This window comes from Mustelus asterias, unplaced genomic scaffold (genome assembly GCF_964213995.1).
Source record: "Mustelus asterias unplaced genomic scaffold, sMusAst1.hap1.1 HAP1_SCAFFOLD_56, whole genome shotgun sequence".
Classification (NCBI taxonomy): Eukaryota; Metazoa; Chordata; class Chondrichthyes; order Carcharhiniformes; family Triakidae; genus Mustelus; species Mustelus asterias.
Window position 1 is genome coordinate 722,777 of NW_027590125.1, and position 24,041 is coordinate 746,817.

The following is a 24,041-nucleotide window of genomic DNA, read 5'->3' on the forward strand; positions in this document are numbered from 1 at the left end:
CTCATTGACATGGGGCACGCCTCATTGACAGGGGGCACTCCTCATTGACAGAGGGCACTCATCATTGACCGGGCACTACTCATTGACAGATGGCACTCATAGTTGATAGCGGGCACTCCTCATTGACACGGTGCCCTCCGCATTGACAGGGGGTAAAACCCATTGACAGGTTGCACTCCTCATTGACAGGGGGCACTCTTCATTGACAGGGGGTACTCCTCATTGACAGGGGGCACTCCTTATTGACGGGGGGCACTCTTCATTGACAGGGGGCACTCTTCAGAGATGGGGTGGGGGCACTCCTCATTGACAGGGGACACGCCTCATTGACGGCGGGAACTTCTCATTAACAGTGGGCACTACTTATTGCCGGGGGGGTGCATCCTTATTGACGGGGGGCACTCCTCATTGACAGGGGACACTCTCCAGAGACGGGGGGCACTCCTCATTGAGAGGGGGCACTCCTCATTGACAGGGGGCACTTCCCATTGACACGGGGCACTCCTCATTGACGGGGGGGGGGGTCACTCATTATTGACGGGGGGGGGGGGGCACTCCTCATTAACGGGGGGCACTCATCATTGACAAGGGGGGACTCCTCATTGACGGGGGTGGGGGGGGCACTTCTCATTGACGGAGGGCACTCCTCATTGACAGGGGATACACTTTATAGAAGGGGGGCGCTCCTCATTGACAGGGGACACTCCTCATTGACAGTTGTCATTCGTCATTGACGGGGGGCACAGCTCAATGATGGTGGGACTCCTAATTTACAGCGGTCACTCCTCATTGACGGTGGGGCACTCCTCATTTACAGTGTTACTCCTCATTGACAGGGGGCACTCCTCATTGACAGAGGGCACACCTCATTGAGAGCGGGCACTCCTCGTTGACAGGGGACACACCTCATTGACGGGGGGCATACGTCATTGACAGGGGACACTCATCATTGACAGGGGGCACTCCTCATTTACGGGGTCACGCCTCATTTCCAGGCTCACTCCTCATTGACGGGGGACACTTCTCATTGACGGGGCACTACTCATTGACAGAGGGCACTCATAGTTGATAGCGGGCACTCCTCATTGAAATGGGGCCCGCCGCATTGACAGGGGGTAAAACCCATTGACAGGTTGCAATCCTCATTGACAGGGGGCACTCCTCATTGACAGGGGGCACTCCTCATTGACAGAGGTCACTCCTATTTGACAGCGGGCCCTCCTCATTGACAGGGGCACTCCTCATTGACAGAGGGTCCCCCTCATTGACAGGGGGCACTCCTCATTGACAGGGGGCACTCCTTATTGACAGGGGGCACTTCTCATTGACAGAGGGCACTCATCATTGACAGCGGGCACTTCTCATTGACGGGGGGCACTCCTCATTTACGGGTTCACGCCTCATTTCCAGGGTCACTCCTCAGTGACGGGGGACACTTCTCATTGACGGGGCACTACTCATTGACAGAGGGCACTCATAGTTGATAGCGGGCACTCCTCATTGACACGGTGCCCTCCGCATTGACAGGGGGTAAAAACCATTGAAAGGTTTCACTCCTCATTGACAGGAGGCACTCTTCATTGACAGCGTGCATTTCTCATTGACAGGGGGCACTCCTCATTGACAGAGGGCACTCATCATTGACAGGGGACTCTCCTCAATGGCGTGGGCACTCTTCATTGACAGGGGGCACGGCTTTTGACCGGGGTCATTCGTCACTGACAGGGTCACTCCTCAATTACAGTGTCACGCCTCACTTCCAGGGTTACACCTCATTGACGGGGCACTTCTCATTGACGGGGTACTACTCCTTGACAGAGGGCACTCATAGATGATAGCAGGCACTCCTCATTGTCATGGGGCCCTCCGCATTGACAGGGGACAAAACCCATTGACACGGTGCACTCCTCATTGACAAGGGGCAGTCCACATTGACAGAGGGCACTCATAGTTGATAGCGGGCACTCCTCATTGACAGGGGGCAGTCCTCATTGACAGGGGGTACTCCTCATTGACAGGGGGCACTCCTCAGTGACAGAGGGCACTCCTCATTGACACGGTGCCCTCCGCAATGACAGGGGGCAAAACCCATTGACAGGTTGGACTCCTCATTGACAGGGGGCAGTCCTCATTTACAGGTCTCTCTCCTCATTGACAGAGGTCAGTCCTCATTGTCAGGGGGCACTCCTCCTTGTCAGAGGTCATTCGTTATTGACGGGATGCACTGGTCAATGATCGGGGGTCTCCTAATTTAGAGTGGTCACTCTTCATTGACAGGGGGCTCTCCTCATTGACCGTGGGATCTCCCCATTTACAGGGGGCACGCCTCATTGACAGGGGGCACTCATCATTGACAGAGGGCACTCCGCATTGACAGCGGGCAGTTCTCATTGAAAGAGGGCAGTTCTCATTGACAGCGGGCAATCCCCGTTGTCAGGGGACACACCTCATTGACATGGGCACACGTCATTGACAGGGGACACTCATCATTGAGAGGGGGCACTCCTCATTTACAGGGTCACGCCTCATTTCCAGGGTTACTCCTCATTGACAGGGGGCACTGCTCATTGACAGGGGCTACTCCTCATTGACAGCGGCACTCCTCATTGACAGGGGGCACTCCTCATTGACAGGGGGCACAGGTCATTGACAGGGGACACTCATCATTGACAGGGGGCACTCCTCATTTACGGGATCACGCCTCATTTCCAGGGTCACTCCTCATTGACGGGGGACACTTCTCATTGACGGGTCACTACTAATTGACAGAGGGCAATCATAGTTGATAGCGGGCACTCCTCATTGACATGGGGCCCTCCGCATTGACAGGGGGCACTGCTCATTGACCGGGGGCATTCGTCATTTACGGGGGGCCCTCCTCATTGACAGAAGGCACTCATTATTGACAGAGGGCACTCATCATTGACAGGGGTCACTACTCATTGACAGTGGTCTGTCCTCATTGTCAGGGGACACTCCTCCTTGTCAGGGGTAATTCGTCATTGACGGGGGGCACTGCTCAATGATCGGGGGTCTCCAAATTTAGAGCGGTCACTCCTCATTGACGGTGGGGCACTCCTCATTGACAGGGGTCACTCCTCATTGACAGGGGGCTCTCCTCATTCTCAGGGGGGTCTCCTCATTGACAGGGGGCACGCCTCATTGACAGGGGGCACTCCTCATTGACAGAGGGCACTCCTATTTGACAGCGGGCACTCCTCATTGACGGGGGGCACCCCTCATTGGCGTTGGCACTCTTCATTGACATGGGGCCCTCCGCATTGACAGGGGACAAAACCCATTGCCAGGGTGCACCCCTCATTGACAGGGGGCAATCCACATTGACAGAGGGCACTCATAGTTGATAGCGGGCACTCCTCATGGACAGGGGTCCCTCCGCATTGACAGGGGGCAAAACCCATTGACACGGGGCACTCCTTATTGACAGGAGGCACTCCTCAATGACATGGGGAACTCCTCATTGACAGGCGCACTTCTCACTGACAGGAGGCACTCCTCATTGACTGCGGGCACTCCTCATTGACAGGCGGCACTGCTCATTGACAGGGGCACTCCTCAGTGACAGGGGTATTTCTCATTGACAGGGGGCACTGCTCATTGACAGGGGACACTCCTCATTGACAGCGGGCACTTCTCAGTGACAGGGGGCACTCCTCATTGACGGGCAGCGGTGCACTCCTAATTAACCGGGGGCACTTTCTGTTGACAGGGGGCACTCCTCGTTGAAAGGGGGCACTCCTCATTGACAGGGGGCTCTCCTCATTGACAGGGGGCACTCCTCATTGACAGCGGGCTCTCCTCATTTTTACGGGCACTCCTCATTGACAGGGGGCACGCCTCATTGACAGGGGGCACTCCTCATTGACAGAGGGCACTCCTAATTGACAGCGGGCACTCCTCATTGACAGGGACACTCCTCATTGACAGAGGGTCCCCCTCATTGACAGGGGGCACTCCTCATTGACAGGGGGCACTCCGCATTGACAGGGGGCACTCCTCATTGACAGAGGGCACTCATCATTGACAGGGGTCTCCCCTCATTGACAGGGGGCACTCCTCATTGGCGTGGGCATTCTTCATTGACAGGGGGCACGGCTCATTGACCGGCTCATTCGTCATTGACAGGGTGACTCCTCAATTACAGTGTCACGCCTCATTTCCAGGGTTCCTCCTCATTGACGTGGGGCACTTCTCATTGACGGGGTACTACTCCTTGACAGAGGGCACTCATAGTTGATAGCAGGCACTCCTCATTGACATGGGGCCCTCCGCATTGACAGGGGACAAAACCCATTGACAGGGTGCACTCCTCATTGACAGGGGGCAGTCCACATTCACAGAGGCCACTCATAGTTGATAGCGGGCACTCCTCATTGACAGGGGGCACTCCGCAATGACAGGGCGCAAAACCCATTGACACGGGGCACTCCTCATTGACAGGGGGCACTCCTCATTGACATGGGGTCTCCTCATTGACAGGGGGCACTCCTCATTGACAGGGCGCACTCCTCATTGACAGAGGGCACTCCTCATTGACAGGGGGCACTGCTCATTGACAGGGGCACTCCTCATTGACAGCGGGCACTTTTCATTGACAGGGGGCACTCCTCATTGACAGGGGGGTACTCCTCATTGACAGAGGTCAGTCCTCATTGACGGGGGGCACTGCTCAATGATGGGGGGACTCCTAATTTACAGCGGTCACTCCTCATTGACCGTGGGGCACTCCTCATTTACAGGGTTACTCCTCACTGACAGGGGGCTCTCCTCATTGACAGGGGGCACTCCTCGTCGACAGGGGGCTCTCCTCATTGACAGGGGGCACTCCTCATTGACAGGGGACACTCCTCATTGACAGAGGGCGCTCGCTGTTGACAGCGGGCACTCCTCATTGACAGGGGGCACTCCTCATTGACAGGGGGCTCTCCTCATTCTCAGGGGGCTCTCCTCATTGACAGGGGGCACTCCTCATTTACAGGGTACCCTCCTCATTGCCGTGGGCACTCATCATTGACAGGGGGCACTGCTCATTGAACGGGGGCATTCGTCATTTACGGGGGGCCCTCCTCATTGACAGAAGGCACTCATTATTGACAGAGGGCAGTCATCATTTACAGGTGTCTCTCCTCATTGACAGAGGTCAGTCCTCATTGTCAGGGGGCACTCCTCCTTGTCAGACGTCATTCGTTATTGACGGGATGCGCTGCTCAATGATCGGGGGTCTCCTAATTTAGAGTGGTCACACTTCATTGACAGGGGGCTCTCTTCATTGACCGTGGGCTCTCCCCATTTACAGGGGGCACGCCTCATTGACAGCGGGCAATCCCCGTTGTCAGGGGACACACCTCATTGACATGGGCACACGTCATTGACAGGGGACACTCATCATTGAGAGGGGGCACTCCTCATTTACAGGGTCACGCCTCATTTCCAGGGTTACTCCTCATTGACAGGGGGCACTGCTCATTGACAGGGGTTACTCCTCATTGACAGCGGCACTCCTCATTGACAGGGGGCACTCCTCATTGACAGGGGGCACAGGTCATTGACAGGGGACACTCATCATTGACAGGGGGCACTCCTCATTTACGGGGTCACGCCTCATTTCCAGGGTCACTCCTCATTGACGGGGGACACTTCTCATTGACGGGTCACTACTAATTGACAGAGGGCAATCATCGTTGATAGCGGGCACTCCTCATTGTCATGGGGCCCTCCGCATTGACAGGGGGCACTGCTCATTGACCGGGGGCATTCGTCATTTACGGGGGGCCCTCCTCATTGACAGAAGGCACTCATTATTGACAGAGGGCACTCATCATTGACAGGGGTCACTACTCATTGACAGTGGTCAGTCCTCATTGTCAGGGGACACTCCTCCTTGTCAGGGGTAATTCGTCATTGACGGGGGGCACTGCTCAATGATCGGGGGTCTCCTAATTTAGAGCGGTCACTCCTCATTGACGGTGGGGCACTCCTCATTGACAGGGGTCACTCCTCATTGACAGGGGGCTCTCCTCATTCTCAGGGGGGTCTCCTCATTGACAGGGGGCACGCCTCATTGACAGGGGGCACTCCTCATTGACAGAGGGCACTCCTATTTGACAGCGGGCACTCCTCATTGACGGGGGGCACCCCTCATTGGCGTTGGCACTCTTCATTGACATGGGGCCCTCCGCATTGACAGGGGACAAAACCCATTGCCAGGGTGCACTCCTCATTGACAGGGGGCAGTCCACATTGACAGAGGGCACTCATAGTTGATAGCGGGCACTCCTCATGGACAGGGGTCCCTCCGCATTGACAGGGGGCAAAACCCATTGACACGGGGCACTCCTCATTGACAGGAGGCACTCCTCAATGACATGGGGAACTCCTCATTGACAGGGGCACTTCTCACTGACAGGAGGCACTCCTCATTGACTGCGGGCACTCCTCATTGACAGGCGGCACTGCTCATTGACAGGGGCACTCCTCAGTGACAGGGGTATTTCTCATTGACAGGGGGCACTGCTCATTGACAGGGGACACTCCTCATTGACAGCGGGCACTTCTCAGTGACAGGGGGCACTCCTCATTGACGGGCAGCGGTGCACTCCTAATTACCCGGGGGCACTTTCTGTTGACAGGGGGCACTCCTCGTTGAAAGGGGGCACTCCTCATTGACAGGGGGCTCTCCTCATTGACAGGGGGCACTCCTCATTGACAGCGGGCTCTCCTCATTTTTACGGGCACTCCTCATTGACAGGGGGCACGCCTCATTGACAGGGGGCACTCCTCATTGACAGAGGGCACTCCTAATTGACAGCGGGCACTCCTCATTGACAGGGGCACTCCTCATTGACAGAGGGTCCCCCTCATTGACAGGGGGCACTCCTCATTGACAGGGGGCACTCCGCATTGACAGGGGGCACTCCTCATTGACAGAGGGCACTCATCATTGACAGGGGTCTCCCCTCATTGACAGGGGGCACTCCTCATTGGCGTGGGCATTCTTCATTGACAGGGGCACGGCTCATTGACCGGCTCATTCGTCATTGACAGGGTGACTCCTCAATTACAGTGTCACGCCTCATTTCCAGGGTTCCTCCTCATTGACGTGGGGCACTTCTCATTGACGGGGTACTACTCCTTGACAGAGGGCACTCATAGTTGATAGCAGGCACTCCTCATTGACATGGGGCCCTCCGCATTGACAGGGGACAAAACCCATTGACAGGGTGCACTCCTCATTGACAGGGGGCAGTCCACATTCACAGAGGCCACTCATAGTTGATAGCGGGCACTCCTCATTGACAGGGGGCACTCCGCAATGACAGGGCGCAAAACCCATTGACACGGGGCACTCCTCATTGACAGGGGGCACTCCTCATTGACATGGGGTCTCCTCATTGACAGGGGGCACTCCTCATTGACAGGGCGCACTCCTCATTGACAGAGGGCACTCCTCATTGACAGGGGGCACTCGTCATTGACAGGGGGTACTCCTCATTGACAGAGGTCAGTCCTCATTGACGGGGGGCACTGCTCAATGATGGGGGGACTCCTAATTTACAGCGGTCACTCCTCATTGACCGTGGGGCACTCCTCATTTACAGGGTTACTCCTCACTGACAGGGGGCTCTCCACATTGACAGGGGGCACTCCTCGTCGACAGGGGGCTCTCCTCATTGACAGGGGGCACTCCTCATTGACAGGGGACACTCCTCATTGACAGAGGGCGCTCGCTGCTGACAGCGGGCACTCCTCATTGACAGGGGGCACTCCTCATTGACAGGGGGCTCTCCTCATTCTCAGGGGGCTCTCCTCATTGACAGGGGGCACTCCTCATTTACAGGGTACCCTCCTCATTGCCGTGGGCACTCATCATTGACAGGGGGCACTGCTCATTGAACGGGGGCATTCGTCATTTACGGGGGGCCCTCCTCATTGACAGAAGGCACTCATTATTGACAGAGGGCAGTCATCATTTACAGGTGTCTCTCCTCATTGACAGAGGTCAGTCCTCATTGTCAGGGGGCACTCCTCCTTGTCAGACGTCATTCGTTATTGACGGGATGCGCTGCTCAATGATCGGGGGTCTCCTAATTTAGAGTGGTCACACTTCATTGACAGGGGGCTCTCTTCATTGACCGTGGGCTCTCCCCATTTACAGGGGGCACGCCTCATTGACAGCGGGCAATCCCCGTTGTCAGGGGACACACCTCATTGACATGGGCACACGTCATTGACAGGGGACACTCATCATTGAGAGGGGGCACTCCTCATTTACAGGGTCACGCCTCATTTCCAGGGTTACTCCTCATTGACAGGGGGCACTGCTCATTGACAGGGGCTACTCCTCATTGACAGCGGCACTCCTCATTGACAGGGGGCACTCCTCATTGACAGGGGGCACAGGTCATTGACAGGGGACACTCATCATTGACAGGGGGCACTCCTCATTTACGGGGTCACGCCTCATTTCCAGGGTCACTCCTCATTGACGGGGGACACTTCTCATTGACGGGTCACTACTAATTGACAGAGGGCAATCATCGTTGATAGCGGGCACTCCTCATTGTCATGGGGCCCTCCGCATTGACAGGGGGCACTGCTCATTGACCGGGGGCATTCGTCATTTACGGGGGGCCCTCCTCATTGACAGAAGGCACTCATTATTGACAGAGGGCACTCATCATTGACAGGGGTCACTACTCATTGACAGTGGTCAGTCCTCATTGTCAGGGGACACTCCTCCTTGTCAGGGGTAATTCGTCATTGACGGGGGGCACTGCTCAATGATCGGGGGTCTCCTAATTTAGAGCGGTCACTCCTCATTGACGGTGGGGCACTCCTCATTGACAGGGGTCACTCCTCATTGACAGGGGGCTCTCCTCATTCTCAGGGGGGTCTCCTCATTGACAGGGGGCACGCCTCATTGACAGGGGGCACTCCTCATTGACAGAGGGCACTCCTATTTGACAGCGGGCACTCCTCATTGACAGGGGCACTCCTCATTGACAGAGGGTCCCTCTCATTGCCAGGGGGCACTCCTCATTGACAGGGGGCACTCCTCATTGACAGGGGGCACTCCTCATTGACAGAGGGCACTCATCATTGACAGGGGACTCTCCTCATTGACGGGGGGCACCCCTCATTGGCGTTGGCACTCTTCATTGACATGGGGCCCTCCGCATTGACAGGGGACAAAGCCCATTGCCAGGGTGCACTCCTCATTGACAGGGGGCAGTCCACATTGACAGAGGGCACTCATAGTTGATAGCGGGCACTCCTCATGGACAGGGGTCCCTCCGCATTGACAGGGGGCAAAACCCATTGACACGGGGCACTCCTCATTGACAGGGGGCACACCTCAATGACATGGGGAACTCCTCATTGACAGGGGCACTTCTCACTGACAGGAGGCACTCCTCATTGACTGCGGGCACTCCTCATTGACAGGCGGCACTGCTCATTGACAGGGGCACTCCTCAGTGACAGGGGTATTTCTCATTGACAGGGGGCACTGCTCATTGACAGGGGACACTCCTCATTGACAGCGGGCACTTCTCAGTGACAGGGGGCACTCCTCATTGACGGGCAGCGGTGCACTCCTAATTAACCGGGGGCACTTTCTGTTGACAGGGGGCACTCCTCGTTGAAAGGGGGCACTCCTCATTGACAGGGGGCTCTCCTCATTGACAGGGGGCACTCCTCATTGACAGCGGGCTCTCCTCATTTTTACGGGCACTCCTCATTGACAGGGGGCACGCCTCATTGACAGGGGGCACTCCTCATTGACAGAGGGCACTCCTAATTGACAGCGGGCACTCCTCATTGACAGGGGCACTCCTCATTGACAGAGGGTCCCCCTCATTGACAGGGGGCACTCCTCATTGACAGGGGGCACTCCGCATTGACAGGGGGCACTCCTCATTGACAGAGGGCACTCATCATTGACAGGGGTCTCCCCTCATTGACAGGGGGCACTCCTCATTGGCGTCGGCATTCTTCATTGACAGGGGGCACGGCTCATTGACCGGGTCATTCGTCATTGACAGGGTGTCTCCTCAATTACAGTGTCACGCCTCATTTCCAGGGTTCCTCCTCATTGACGTGGGGCACTTCTCATTGACGGGGTACTACTCCTTGACAGAGGGCACTCATAGTTGACAGCAGGCACTCCTCATTGACATGGGGCCCTCCGCATTGACAGGGGACAAAACCCATTGACAGGGTGCACTCCTCATTGACAGGGGGCAGTCCACATTCACAGAGGCCACTCATAGTTGATAGCGGGCACTCCTCATTGACAGGGGGCCCTCCGCAATGACAGGGCGCAAAACCCATTGACACGGGGCACTCCTCATTGACAGGGGGCACTCCTCATTGACATGGGGTCTCCTCATTGACAGGGGGCACTCCTCATTGACAGGGCGCACTCCTCATTGACAGAGGGCACTCCTCATTGACAGTGGGCACTGCTCATTGACAGGGGCACTCCTCATTGACAGCGGGCACTTCTCATTGACAGGGGGCACTCCTCATTGACAGGGGGGTACCCCTCATTGACAGAGGTCAGTCCTCATTGACGGGGGGCACTGCTCAATGATGGGGGGACTCCTAATTTACAGCGGTCACTCCTCATTGACCGTGGGGCACTCCTCATTTACAGGGTTACTCCTCACTGACAGGGGTCTCTCCTCATTGATAGGGGGCACTCCTCGTTGACAGGGGGCTCTCCTCATTGACAGGGGGCACTCCTCATTGACAGGGGACACTCCTCATTGACAGAGGGCGCTCGCTGTTGACAGCGGGCACTCCTCATTGACAGGGGGCAGTCCACATTGACAGAGGGCACTCATAGTTGATAGCGGGCACTCCTCATGGACAGGGGTCCCTCCGCATTGACAGGGGGCAAAACCCATTGACACGGGGCACTCCTCATTGACAGGGGGCACTCCTCAATGACATGGGGAACTCCTCATTGACAGGGGCACTTCTCACTGACAGGAGGCACTCCTCATTGACTGCGGGCACTCCTCATTGACAGGCGGCACTGCTCATTGACAGGGGGCACTCCTCGTTGACAGGGGGCTCTCCTCATTGACAGGGGGCACTCCTCATTGACAGGGGACACTCCTCATTGACAGAGGGCGCTCGCTGTTGACAGCGGGCACTCCTCATTGACAGGGGGCACTCCTCATTGACAGGGGTACTCCTCATTGACAGGGGGCTCTCCTCATTGACAGGGGGCAATCCTCATTGACAGGGGGCACTCCTCATTGACAGAGGGCACTCCGCATTCAAAGCGGGCACTCCTCATTGACAGAGGGCACTCCTCATTGATAGCGCGCACTCCTCGTTGACAGGGGCGCTCCTAATTGACAGGGGTGTTCCTCTTTGACAGGGGGCACTGCTCATTGACAGCGGGCACTCCTCATTGAGAGCGGGCACTTCTCATTGACAGGGGGCACTCCTCATTGACGGGGGGCGGTGCACATCTTATTGACCGGGGGCACTTCCCATTGACAGGGGGCACTCCACATTGACTGGGGGTACTCCTCATTGACAGGGGGCACTCCTCATTGACGGGAGTGGGGGGTACTTCTCATTGAGGGAGTGCACTCCTCATTGACAGAGGGCACTCCTCATTGTGAGCGGGCACTCCTCGTTGACAGGGGACACACCTCATTGACGGGGGGCACACGTCATTGACAGAGGACACTCATCATTGACAGGGGGCACTCCTCATTTACGGGGTCACGCCTCATTTCCAGGGTCACACCTCATTGACGGGGGACACTTCTCATTGACGGGGCACTATTCATTGACAGAGGGCACTCGTAGTTGATAGCGGGCACTCCTCATTGACATGGAGCCCTCCGCATTGACAGGCGGTAAAACCCATTGACAGGTTGCACTCCTCATTGGCAGGGGGCACTCTTCGTTGACAGGGGGTACTCCTCATTGACAGGGGGCACTCCTCATTGACAGGGGGCACTCGTCATTGACAGCGTGCACTTCTCATTGACATGGGGCACTCCTCATTGACAGGGGGCACTCCTCATTGACAGGGGGGTACTCCTCATTGACAGAGGTCAGTCCTCATTGACGGGGGGCACTGCTCAATGATGGGGGGACTCCTAATTTACAGCGGTCACTCCTCATTGACCGTGGGGCACTCCTCATTTACAGGGTTACTCCTCACTGACAGGGGGCTCTCCTCATTGACAGGGGGCACTCCTCGTTGACAGGGGGCTCTCCTCATTGACAGGGGGCACTCCTCATTGACAGGGGACACTCCTCATTGACAGAGGGCGCTCGCTGTTGACAGCGGGCAGTCCTCATTGACAGGGGGCAGTCCACATTGACAGAGGGCACTCATAGTTGATAGCGGGCACTCCTCATGGACAGGGGTCCCTCCGCATTGACAGGGGGCAAAACCCATTGACACGGGGCACTCCTCATTGACAGGGGGCACTCCTCAATGACATGGGGAACTCCTCATTGACAGGGGCACTTCTCACTGACAGGAGGCACTCCTCATTGACTGCGGGCACTCCTCATTGACAGGCGGCACTGCTCATTGACAGGGGGCACTCCTCGTTGACAGGGGGCTCTCCTCATTGACAGGGGGCACTCCTCATTGACAGGGGACACTCCTCATTGACAGAGGGCGCTCGCTGTTGACAGCGGGCACTCCTCATTGACAGGGGGCACTCCTCATTGACAGGGGTACTCCTCATTGACAGGGGGCTCTCCTCATTGACAGGGGGCAATCCTCATTGACAGGGGGCACTCCTCATTGACAGAGGGCACTCCGCATTCAAAGCGGGCACTCCTCATTGACAGAGGGCACTCCTCATTGATAGCGCGCACTCCTCGTTGACAGGGGCGCTCCTAATTGACAGGGGTGTTCCTCTTTGACAGGGGGCACTGCTCATTGACAGCGGGCACTCCTCATTGAGAGCGGGCACTTCTCATTGACAGGGGGCACTCCTCATTGACGGGGGGCGGTGCACATCTTATTGACCGGGGGCACTTCCCATTGACAGGGGGCACTCCACATTGACTGGGGGTACTCCTCATTGACAGGGGGCACTCCTCATTGACGGGAGTGGGGGGTACTTCTCATTGAGGGAGTGCACTCCTCATTGACAGAGGGCACTCCTCATTGTGAGCGGGCACTCCTCGTTGACAGGGGACACACCTCATTGACGGGGGGCACACGTCATTGACAGAGGACACTCATCATTGACAGGGGGCACTCCTCATTTACGGGGTCACACCTCATTTCCAGGGTCACACCTCATTGACGGGGGACACTTCTCATTGACGGGGCACTATTCATTGACAGAGGGCACTCGTAGTTGATAGCGGGCACTCCTCATTGACATGGAGCCCTCCGCATTGACAGGCGGTAAAACCCATTGACAGGTTGCACTCCTCATTGACAGGAGGCACTCTTCGTTGACAGGGGGTACTCCTCATTGACAGGGGGCACTCCTCATTGACAGGGGGCACTCGTCATTGACAGCGTGCACTTCTCATTGACATGGGGCACTCCTCATTGACAGAGGGCACTCATCATTGACAGGGGACTCTCCTCATTGACGGGGGGCACTCCTCATTGTTTGGCACTCTTCATTGACAGAGGGCACGGCTCATTGACCGGGGTCATTCGTCATTGACAGGGTGACTCCTCAATTACAGTGTCACGCCTCATTTCCAGGGTTACTCCTCATTGACGTGGGGCACTTCTCATTGACGGGGTACTACTCCTTGACAGAGGGCACTCATAGTTGATAGCAGGCACTCCTCATTGACATGGGGCCCTCCGCATTGACAGGGGACAAAACCCATTGACAGGGTGCACTCCTCATTGACAGGGGGCAGTCCACATTCACAGAGGCCACTCATAGTTGATAGCGGGCACTCCTCATTGACAGGGGGCCCTCCGTAATGACACGGCGCAAAACCCATTGACACGGGGCACTCCTCATTGACAGGGGGCACTCCTCATTGACATGGGGTCTCCTCATTGACAGGGGGCACTCCTCATTGACAGGGCGCACTCCTCATTGACAGAGGGCACTCCTCATTGACAGGGGGCACTGCTCATTGACAGGGGCACTCCTCATTGACAGCGGGCACTTCTCATTGACAGGGGGCACTCTTCATTGACAGGGGGGAACTCCTCATTGACAGAGGTCAGTCCTCATTGTCAGGCGGCACTCCTCCTTGTCAGGGGTCATTCGTCATTGACGGGGGGCACTGCTCAATGATCGGGGGTCTCCTAATTTAGAGCGGTCACTCCTCATTGACGGTGGGGCACTCCTCATTGACAGGGGTCACTCCTCATTGACAGCGGGCTCTACTCATTTTTACGGGCACTCCTCATTGACAGGGGCCACGCCTCATTGACAGGGGGCACTCCTAATTGACAGCGGGCACTCCTCATTGACAGGGGCACTCCTCATTGAAAGAGGGTCCCCCTCATTGACAGGGGGCACTCCTCATTGACAGGGGGCACTCCGCATTGACAGGGGGCACTCCTCATTGACAGAGGGCACTCATCATTGGCGTGGGCATTCTTCATTGACAGGGGGCACGGCTCATTGACCGGGTCATTCGTCATTGACAGGGTGACTCCTCAATTACAGTGTCACGCCTCATTTCCAGGGTTACTCCTCATTGACGTGGGGCACTTGACCACTTGACAGAGAGCACTCATAGTTGATAGCAGGCACTCCTCATTGACATGGCGCCCTCCGCATTGGCAGGGGACAAAACCCATTGACAGGGTGAACTCCTCATTGACAGGGGGCAGTCCACATTGACAGAGGGCACTCATAGTTGATAGAGAGCACTCCTCATGTACAGGGGTCCCTCCGCATTGACAGGGGGCAAAACCCATTGACACGGGGCACTCTTCATTGACAGGGGGCACTCCTCATTGACATGGGGAACTCCTCATTGAGTGCGGGCACTCCTCATTGATAGTGGGCTCTGCTCATTGACAGGGGCACTCCTCAGTGACAGGGGCATTCCTCATTGACAGGGGGCACTGCTCATTGACAGGGGGCACTCCTCATTGACATCGGGCACTTCTCATTGACAGGGGGCACTCCTTATTGACGGGGGGCGGTGCACTCCTTATTGACCGGGGGCACATCCCTTTGACAGGGGGCACTCCTCATTGACAGGGGGACCTCCTCATTGACAGGGGGCACTCCTCATTGACGGGGGTGGGAGGGGCACTTCTCATTGACGGAGGGCCATCCTCATTGACAGGGGGTACATTTTATAGAAGGGGTGGCGCTCCTCATTGACAGGGGACACTCCTCATTGATAGGGGTCATTCGTCATTGACGGGGGGGCACTGCTCAATGATGGGGGGACTACTAATTTACAGCGGTCACTCCTCATTGACCGTGGGGCACTCCTCATTTACAGGGTTACTCCTCATTGACAGGGGGCACTCCTCATTGACAGGGGGCTCTCCTCTTTGACAGGGGGCACTCCTCATTGACAGGGGACACTCGTAATTGACAGAGGGCGCTCGCTGTTGACAGCGGGCACTCCTCATTGACAGGGGACACTCCTCATTGACAGGGGGCACTCCTCATTGACAGAGGGAACTCCGCATTCAATGCGGGCACTCCTCATTGACAGAGGGCACTCCTCATTGACGGGGGTGAGGGGGGCACTTCTCATTGACGGCGGGCACTCCTCATTGACAGGTGGTACACTTTATAGAAGGGGGGGCGCTCCTCATTGACAGGGGACACTCCTCAGTGTCAGGGGTCATTCGTCATTGACGGGGGGCACTGCTCATTGACAGGCGGCACTCCTCATTGAGAGAGGGCACTCCGCATTGACAACGGGAACTCCTCATTGACAGAGGGCACTCCTTATTGAGAGCGGGCACTCCTCGTTGACAGGGGACACACCTCACTGACGGGGGAACTCCTCACTGACAGGCGGCACTCCTCATTGACAGCGGGCACTCCTCATTGACAGGTGGCACTCCTCATTGACAGGGGGCACTCCTCATTGACAGGGGTATTCCTCATTGACACGTGGCATTGCTCATTGACAGGGGGCACTCCTCATTGACAGCGGGCACTTCTCATTGACAGGGGGCACTCCTCATTGACGGGGGGGGTGGGGTGCACTCCTTATTGACCGCGGGCACTTCCCATTGACAGTGGGCACTCCTCATTGACAGGGGTTACTCCTCATTGACAGGGGGCACTCCTCATTGACGGGAGTGGGGGTCACCTCTCATTGACGGAGGGCACTCCTCATTGACAGGTGGTACTCTTTATAGAAGGGGGCGGTCCTCATTGACAGGGGACACTCCTCATTGACAGGGTTCATTCGTCATTGACGGGGGCACTGCTCAATGATGGGGGGTACTCCTAATTTAAAGCGGTTACTCCTCATTGACGGTGGGGCACTCCTCATTTACAGGGTTACTCCTCATTGACAGGGGGCTCTCCTCATTGACAGGGGGCACTCCTCATTGACAGGGGGCACTCCACATTGACAGAGGGCACTCCTCGTTGACAGCGGGCACTCCCCATTGACAGGTGGCACTCTTCATTGACAGGGGGTACTCCTCATTGACAGGGGGTACTCCTCATTGACAGGGGGCACTCCTCATTGACAGGGGGCAGTCCCAATTGACAGGGGGCACTCCTCATTGAGAGAGGGCACTCCGCATTGACAGCGGGAACTCCTCATTGACAGAGGGCACTCCTTATTGAGAGCGGGCACTCCTCGTTGACAGGGGACACACCTCATTGACGGGGGGCACACGTCATTGACAGGGGACACTCATCATTGACAGGGGGCACTCCTCATTTACGGGGTCATGCCTCATTTCCAGGGTCACTCCTCATTGACGGGGCACTACTCATTGACAGAGGGCACTCATAGTTGATAGCGTGCACTCCTCATTGAAATGGGGCCCTCCGCATTGACAGGGGGCACTCCTCATTGACAGGGGGCACTCGTCATTGACAGCGTGCACTTCTCATTGACATGGGGCACTCCTCATTGACAGAGGGCACTCATCATTGACAGGGGACTCTCCTCATTGACGGGGGGCACTCCTCATTGTTTGGCACTCTTCATTGACAGAGGGCACGGCTCATTGACCGGGGTCATTCGTCATTGACAGGGTGACTCCTCAATTACAGTGTCACGCCTCATTTCCAGGGTTACTCCTCATTGACGTGGGGCACTTCTCATTGACGGGGTACTACTCCTTGACAGAGGGCACTCATAGTTGATAGCAGGCACTCCTCATTGACATGGGGCCCTCCGCATTGACAGGGGACAAAACCCATTGACAGGGTGCACTCCTCATTGACAGGGGGCAGTCCACATTCACAGAGGCCACTCATAGTTGATAGCGGGCACTCCTCATTGACAGGGGGCCCTCCGTAATGACAGGGCGCAAAACCCATTGACACGGGGCACTCTTCATTGACAGGGGGCACTCCTCATTGACATGGGGTCTCCTCATTGACAGGGGGCACTCCTCATTGACAGGGCGCACTCCTCATTGACAGAGGGCACTCCTCATTGACAGGGGGCACTGCTCATTGACAGGGGCACTCCTCATTGACAGCGGGCACTTCTCATTGACAGGGGGCACTCTTCATTGACAGGGGGGAACTCCTCATTGACAGAGGTCAGTCCTCATTGTCAGGCGGCACTCCTCCTTGTCAGGGGTCATTCGTCATTGACGGGGGGCACTGCTCAATGATCGGGGGTCTCCTAATTTAGAGCGGTCACTCCTCATTGACGGTGGGGCACTCCTCATTGACAGGGGTCACTCCTCATTGACAGCGGGCTCTACTCATTTTTACGGGCACTCCTCATTGACAGGGGCCACGCCTCATTGACAGGGGGCACTCCTCATTGACAGAGGGCACTCCTAATTGACAGCGGGCACTCCTCATTGACAGGGGCACTCCTCATTGAAAGAGGGTCCCCCTCATTGACAGGGGGCACTCCTCATTGACAGGGGGCACTCCGCATTGACAGGGGGCACTCCTCATTGACAGAGGGCACTCATCATTGGCGTGGGCATTCTTCATTGACAGGGGGCACGGCTCATTGACCGGGTCATTCGTCATTGACAGGGTGACTCCTCAATTACAGTGTCTCGCCTCATTTCCAGGGTTACTCCTCATTGACGTGGGGCACTTGACCACTTGACAGAGAGCACTCATAGTTGATAGCAGGCACTCCTCATTGACATGGCGCCCTCCGCATTGGCAGGGGACAAAACCCATTGACAGGGTGAACTCCTCATTGACAGGGGGCAGTCCACATTGACAGAGGGCACTCATAGTTGATAGAGAGCACTCCTCATGTACAGGGGTCCCTCCGCATTGACAGGGGGCAAAACCCATTGACACGGGGCACTCTTCATTGACAGGGGGCACTCCTCATTGACATGGGGAACTCCTCATTGAGTGCGGGCACTCCTCATTGATAGTGGGCTCTGCTCATTGACAGGGGGCACTCCTCAGTGACAGGGGGCACTCCTCATTGACAGAGGGAACTCCGCATTCAATGCGGGCACTCCTCATTGACAGAGGGCACTCCTCATTGACGGGGGTGAGGGGGGCACTTCTCATTGACGGCGGGCACTCCTCATTGACAGGTGGTACACTTTATAGAAGGGGGGGCGCTCCTCATTGACAGGGGACACTCCTCAGTGTCAGGGGTCATTCGTCATTGACGGGGGGCACTGCTCATTGACAGGCGGCACTCCTCATTGAGAGAGGGCACTCCGCATTGACAACGGGAACTCCTCATTGACAGAGGGCACTCCTTATTGAGAGCGGGCACTCCTCGTTGACAGGGGACACACCTCATTGACGGGGGCACTCCTCACTGACAGGCGGCACTCCTCATTGACAGCGGGCACTCCTCATTGACAGGTGGCACTCCTCATTGACAGGGGGCACTCCTCATTGACAGGGGTATTCCTCATTGACACGTGGCATTGCTCATTGACAGGGGGCACTCCTCATTGACAGCGGGCACTTCTCATTGACAGGGGGCACTCCTCATTGACGGGGGGGGTGGGGTGCACTCCTTATTGACCGCGGGCACTTCCCATTGACAGTGGGCACTCCTCATTGACAGGGGTTACTCCTCATTGACAGGGGGCACTCCTCATTGACGGGAGTGGGGGTCACCTCTCATTGACGGAGGGCACTCCTCATTGACAGGTGGTACTCTTTATAGAAGGGGGCGGTCCTCATTGACAGGGGACACTCCTCATTGACAGGGTTCATTCGTCATTGACGGGGGCACTGCTCAATGATGGGGGGTACTCCTAATTTAAAGCGGTTACTCCTCATTGACGGTGGGGCACTCCTCATTTACAGGGTTACTCCTCATTGACAGGGGGCTCTCCTCATTGACAGGGGGCACTCCTCATTGACAGGGGGCACTCCACATTGACAGAGGGCACTCCTCGTTGACAGCGGGCACTCCCCATTGACAGGTGGCACTCTTCATTGACAGGGGGTACTCCTCATTGACAGGGGGTACTCCTCATTGACAGGGGGCACTCCTCATTGACAGGGGGCAGTCCCAATTGACAGGGGGCACTCCTCATTGAGAGAGGGCACTCCGCATTGACAGCGGGAACTCCTCATTGACAGAGGGCACTCCTTATTGAGAGCGGGCACTCCTCGTTGACAGGGGACACACCTCATTGACGGGGGGCACACGTCATTGACAGGGGACACTCATCATTGACAGGGGGCACTCCTCATTTACGGGGTCATGCCTCATTTCCAGGGTCACTCCTCATTGACGGGGCACTACTCATTGACAGAGGGCACTCATAGTTGATAGCGTGCACTCCTCATTGAAATGGGGCCCTCCGCATTGACAGGGGGCACTCCTCATTGACAGGGGGCACTCGTCATTGACAGCGTGCACTTCTCATTGACATGGGGCACTCCTCATTGACAGAGGGCACTCATCATTGACAGGGGACTCTCCTCATTGACGGGGGGCACTCCTCATTGTTTGGCACTCTTCATTGACAGAGGGCACGGCTCATTGACCGGGGTCATTCGTCATTGACAGGGTGACTCCTCAATTACAGTGTCACGCCTCATTTCCAGGGTTACTCCTCATTGACGTGGGGCACTTCTCATTGACGGGGTACTACTCCTTGACAGAGGGCACTCATAGTTGATAGCAGGCACTCCTCATTGACATGGGGCCCTCCGCATTGACAGGGGACAAAACCCATTGACAGGGTGCACTCCTCATTGACAGGGGGCAGTCCACATTCACAGAGGCCACTCATAGTTGATAGCGGGCACTCCTCATTGACAGGGGGCCCTCCGTAATGACAGGGCGCAAAACCCATTGACACGGGGCACTCTTCATTGACAGGGGGCACTCCTCATTGACATGGGGTCTCCTCATTGACAGGGGGCACTCCTCATTGACAGGGCGCACTCCTCATTGACAGAGGGCACTCCTCATTGACAGGGGGCACTGCTCATTGACAGGGGCACTCCTCATTGACAGCGGGCACTTCTCATTGACAGGGGGCACTCTTCATTGACAGGGGGGAACTCCTCATTGACAGAGGTCAGTCCTCATTGTCAGGCGGCACTCCTCCTTGTCAGGGGTCATTCGTCATTGACGGGGGGCACTGCTCAATGATCGGGGGTCTCCTAATTTAGAGCGGTCACTCCTCATTGACGGTGGGGCACTCCTCATTGACAGGGGTCACTCCTCATTGACAGCGGGCTCTACTCATTTTTACGGGCACTCCTCATTGACAGGGGCCACGCCTCATTGACAGGGGGCACTCCTCATTGACAGAGGGCACTCCTAATTGACAGCGGGCACTCCTCATTGACAGGGGCACTCCTCATTGAAAGAGGGTCCCCCTCATTGACAGGGGGCACTCCTCATTGACAGGGGGCACTCCGCATTGACAGGGGGCACTCCTCATTGACAGAGGGCACTCATCATTGGCGTGGGCATTCTTCATTGACAGGGGGCACGGCTCATTGACCGGGTCATTCGTCATTGACAGGGTGACTCCTCAATTACAGTGTCTCGCCTCATTTCCAGGGTTACTCCTCATTGACGTGGGGCACTTGACCACTTGACAGAGAGCACTCATAGTTGATAGCAGGCACTCCTCATTGACATGGCGCCCTCCGCATTGGCAGGGGACAAAACCCATTGACAGGGTGAACTCCTCATTGACAGGGGGCAGTCCACATTGACAGAGGGCACTCATAGTTGATAGAGAGCACTCCTCATGTACAGGGGTCCCTCCGCATTGACAGGGGGCAAAACCCATTGACACGGGGCACTCTTCATTGACAGGGGGCACTCCTCATTGACATGGGGAACTCCTCATTGAGTGCGGGCACTCCTCATTGATAGTGGGCTCTGCTCATTGACAGGGGGCACTCCTCAGTGACAGGGGGCACTCCTCATTGACAGAGGGAACTCCGCATTCAATGCGGGCACTCCTCATTGACAGAGGGCACTCCTCATTGACGGGGGTGAGGGGGGCACTTCTCATTGACGGCGGGCACTCCTCATTGACAGGTGGTACACTTTATAGAAGGGGGGGCGCTCCTCATTGACAGGGGACACTCCTCAGTGTCAGGGGTCATTCGTCATTGACGGGGGGCACTGCTCATTGACAGGCGGCACTCCTCATTGAGAGAGGGCACTCCGCATTGACAACGGGAACTCCTCATTGACAGAGGGCACTCCTTATTGAGAGCGGGCACTCCTCGTTGACAGGGGACACACCTCATTGACGGGGGCACTCCTCACTGACAGGCGGCACTCCTCATTGACAGCGGGCACTCCTCATTGACAGGTGGCACTCCTCATTGACAGGGGGTACTCCTCATTGACAGGGGGTACTCCTCATTGACAGGGGGCACTCCTCATTGACAGGGGGCAGTCCCAATTGACAGGGGGCACTCCTCATTGAGAGAGGGCACTCCGCATTGACAGCGGGAACTCCTCATTGACAGAGGGCACTCCTTATTGAGAGCGGGCACTCCTCGTTGACAGGGGACACACCTCATTGACGGGGGGCACACGTCATTGACAGGGGACACTCATCATTGACAGGGGGCACTCCTCATTTACGGGGTCATGCCTCATTTCCAGGGTCACTCCTCATTGACGGGGCACTACTCATTGACAGAGGGCACTCATAGTTGATAGCGTGCACTCCTCATTGAAATGGGGCCCTCCGCATTGACAGGGGGCACTCCTCATTGACAGGGGGCACTCGTCATTGACAGCGTGCACTTCTCATTGACATGGGGCACTCCTCATTGACAGAGGGCACTCATCATTGACAGGGGACTCTCCTCATTGACGGGGGGCACTCCTCATTGTTTGGCACTCTTCATTGACAGAGGGCACGGCTCATTGACCGGGGTCATTCGTCATTGACAGGGTGACTCCTCAATTACAGTGTCACGCCTCATTTCCAGGGTTACTCCTCATTGACGTGGGGCACTTCTCATTGACGGGGTACTACTCCTTGACAGAGGGCACTCATAGTTGATAGCAGGCACTCCTCATTGACATGGGGCCCTCCGCATTGACAGGGGACAAAACCCATTGACAGGGTGCACTCCTCATTGACAGGGGGCAGTCCACATTCACAGAGGCCACTCATAGTTGATAGCGGGCACTCCTCATTGACAGGGGGCCCTCCGTAATGACAGGGCGCAAAACCCATTGACACGGGGCACTCTTCATTGACAGGGGGCACTCCTCATTGACATGGGGTCTCCTCATTGACAGGGGGCACTCCTCATTGACAGGGCGCACTCCTCATTGACAGAGGGCACTCCTCATTGACAGGGGGCACTGCTCATTGACAGGGGCACTCCTCATTGACAGCGGGCACTTCTCATTGACAGGGGGCACTCTTCATTGACAGGGGGGAACTCCTCATTGACAGAGGTCAGTCCTCATTGTCAGGCGGCACTCCTCCTTGTCAGGGGTCATTCGTCATTGACGGGGGGCACTGCTCAATGATCGGGGGTCTCCTAATTTAGAGCGGTCACTCCTCATTGACGGTGGGGCACTCCTCATTGACAGGGGTCACTCCTCATTGACAGCGGGCTCTACTCATTTTTACGGGCACTCCTCATTGACAGGGGCCACGCCTCATTGACAGGGGGCACTCCTCATTGACAGAGGGCACTCCTAATTGACAGCGGGCACTCCTCATTGACAGGGGCACTCCTCATTGAAAGAGGGTCCCCCTCATTGACAGGGGGCACTCCTCATTGACAGGGGGCACTCCGCATTGACAGGGGGCACTCCTCATTGACAGAGGGCACTCATCATTGGCGTGGGCATTCTTCATTGACAGGGGGCACGGCTCATTGACCGGGTCATTCGTCATTGACAGGGTGACTCCTCAATTACAGTGTCTCGCCTCATTTCCAGGGTTACTCCTCATTGACGTGGGGCACTTGACCACTTGACAGAGAGCACTCATAGTTGATAGCAGGCACTCCTCATTGACATGGCGCCCTCCGCATTGGCAGGGGACAAAACCCATTGACAGGGTGAACTCCTCATTGACAGGGGGCAGTCCACATTGACAGAGGGCACTCATAGTTGATAGAGAGCACTCCTCATGTACAGGGGTCCCTCCGCATTGACAGGGGGCAAAACCCATTGACACGGGGCACTCTTCATTGACAGGGGGCACTCCTCATTGACATGGGGAACTCCTCATTGAGTGCGGGCACTCCTCATTGATAGTGGGCTCTGCTCATTGACAGGGGGCACTCCTCAGTGACAGGGGGCACTCCTCATTGACAGAGGGAACTCCGCATTCAATGCGGGCACTCCTCATTGACAGAGGGCACTCCTCATTGACGGGGGTGAGGGGGGCACTTCTCATTGACGGCGGGCACTCCTCATTGACAGGTGGTACACTTTATAGAAGGGGGGGCGCTCCTCATTGA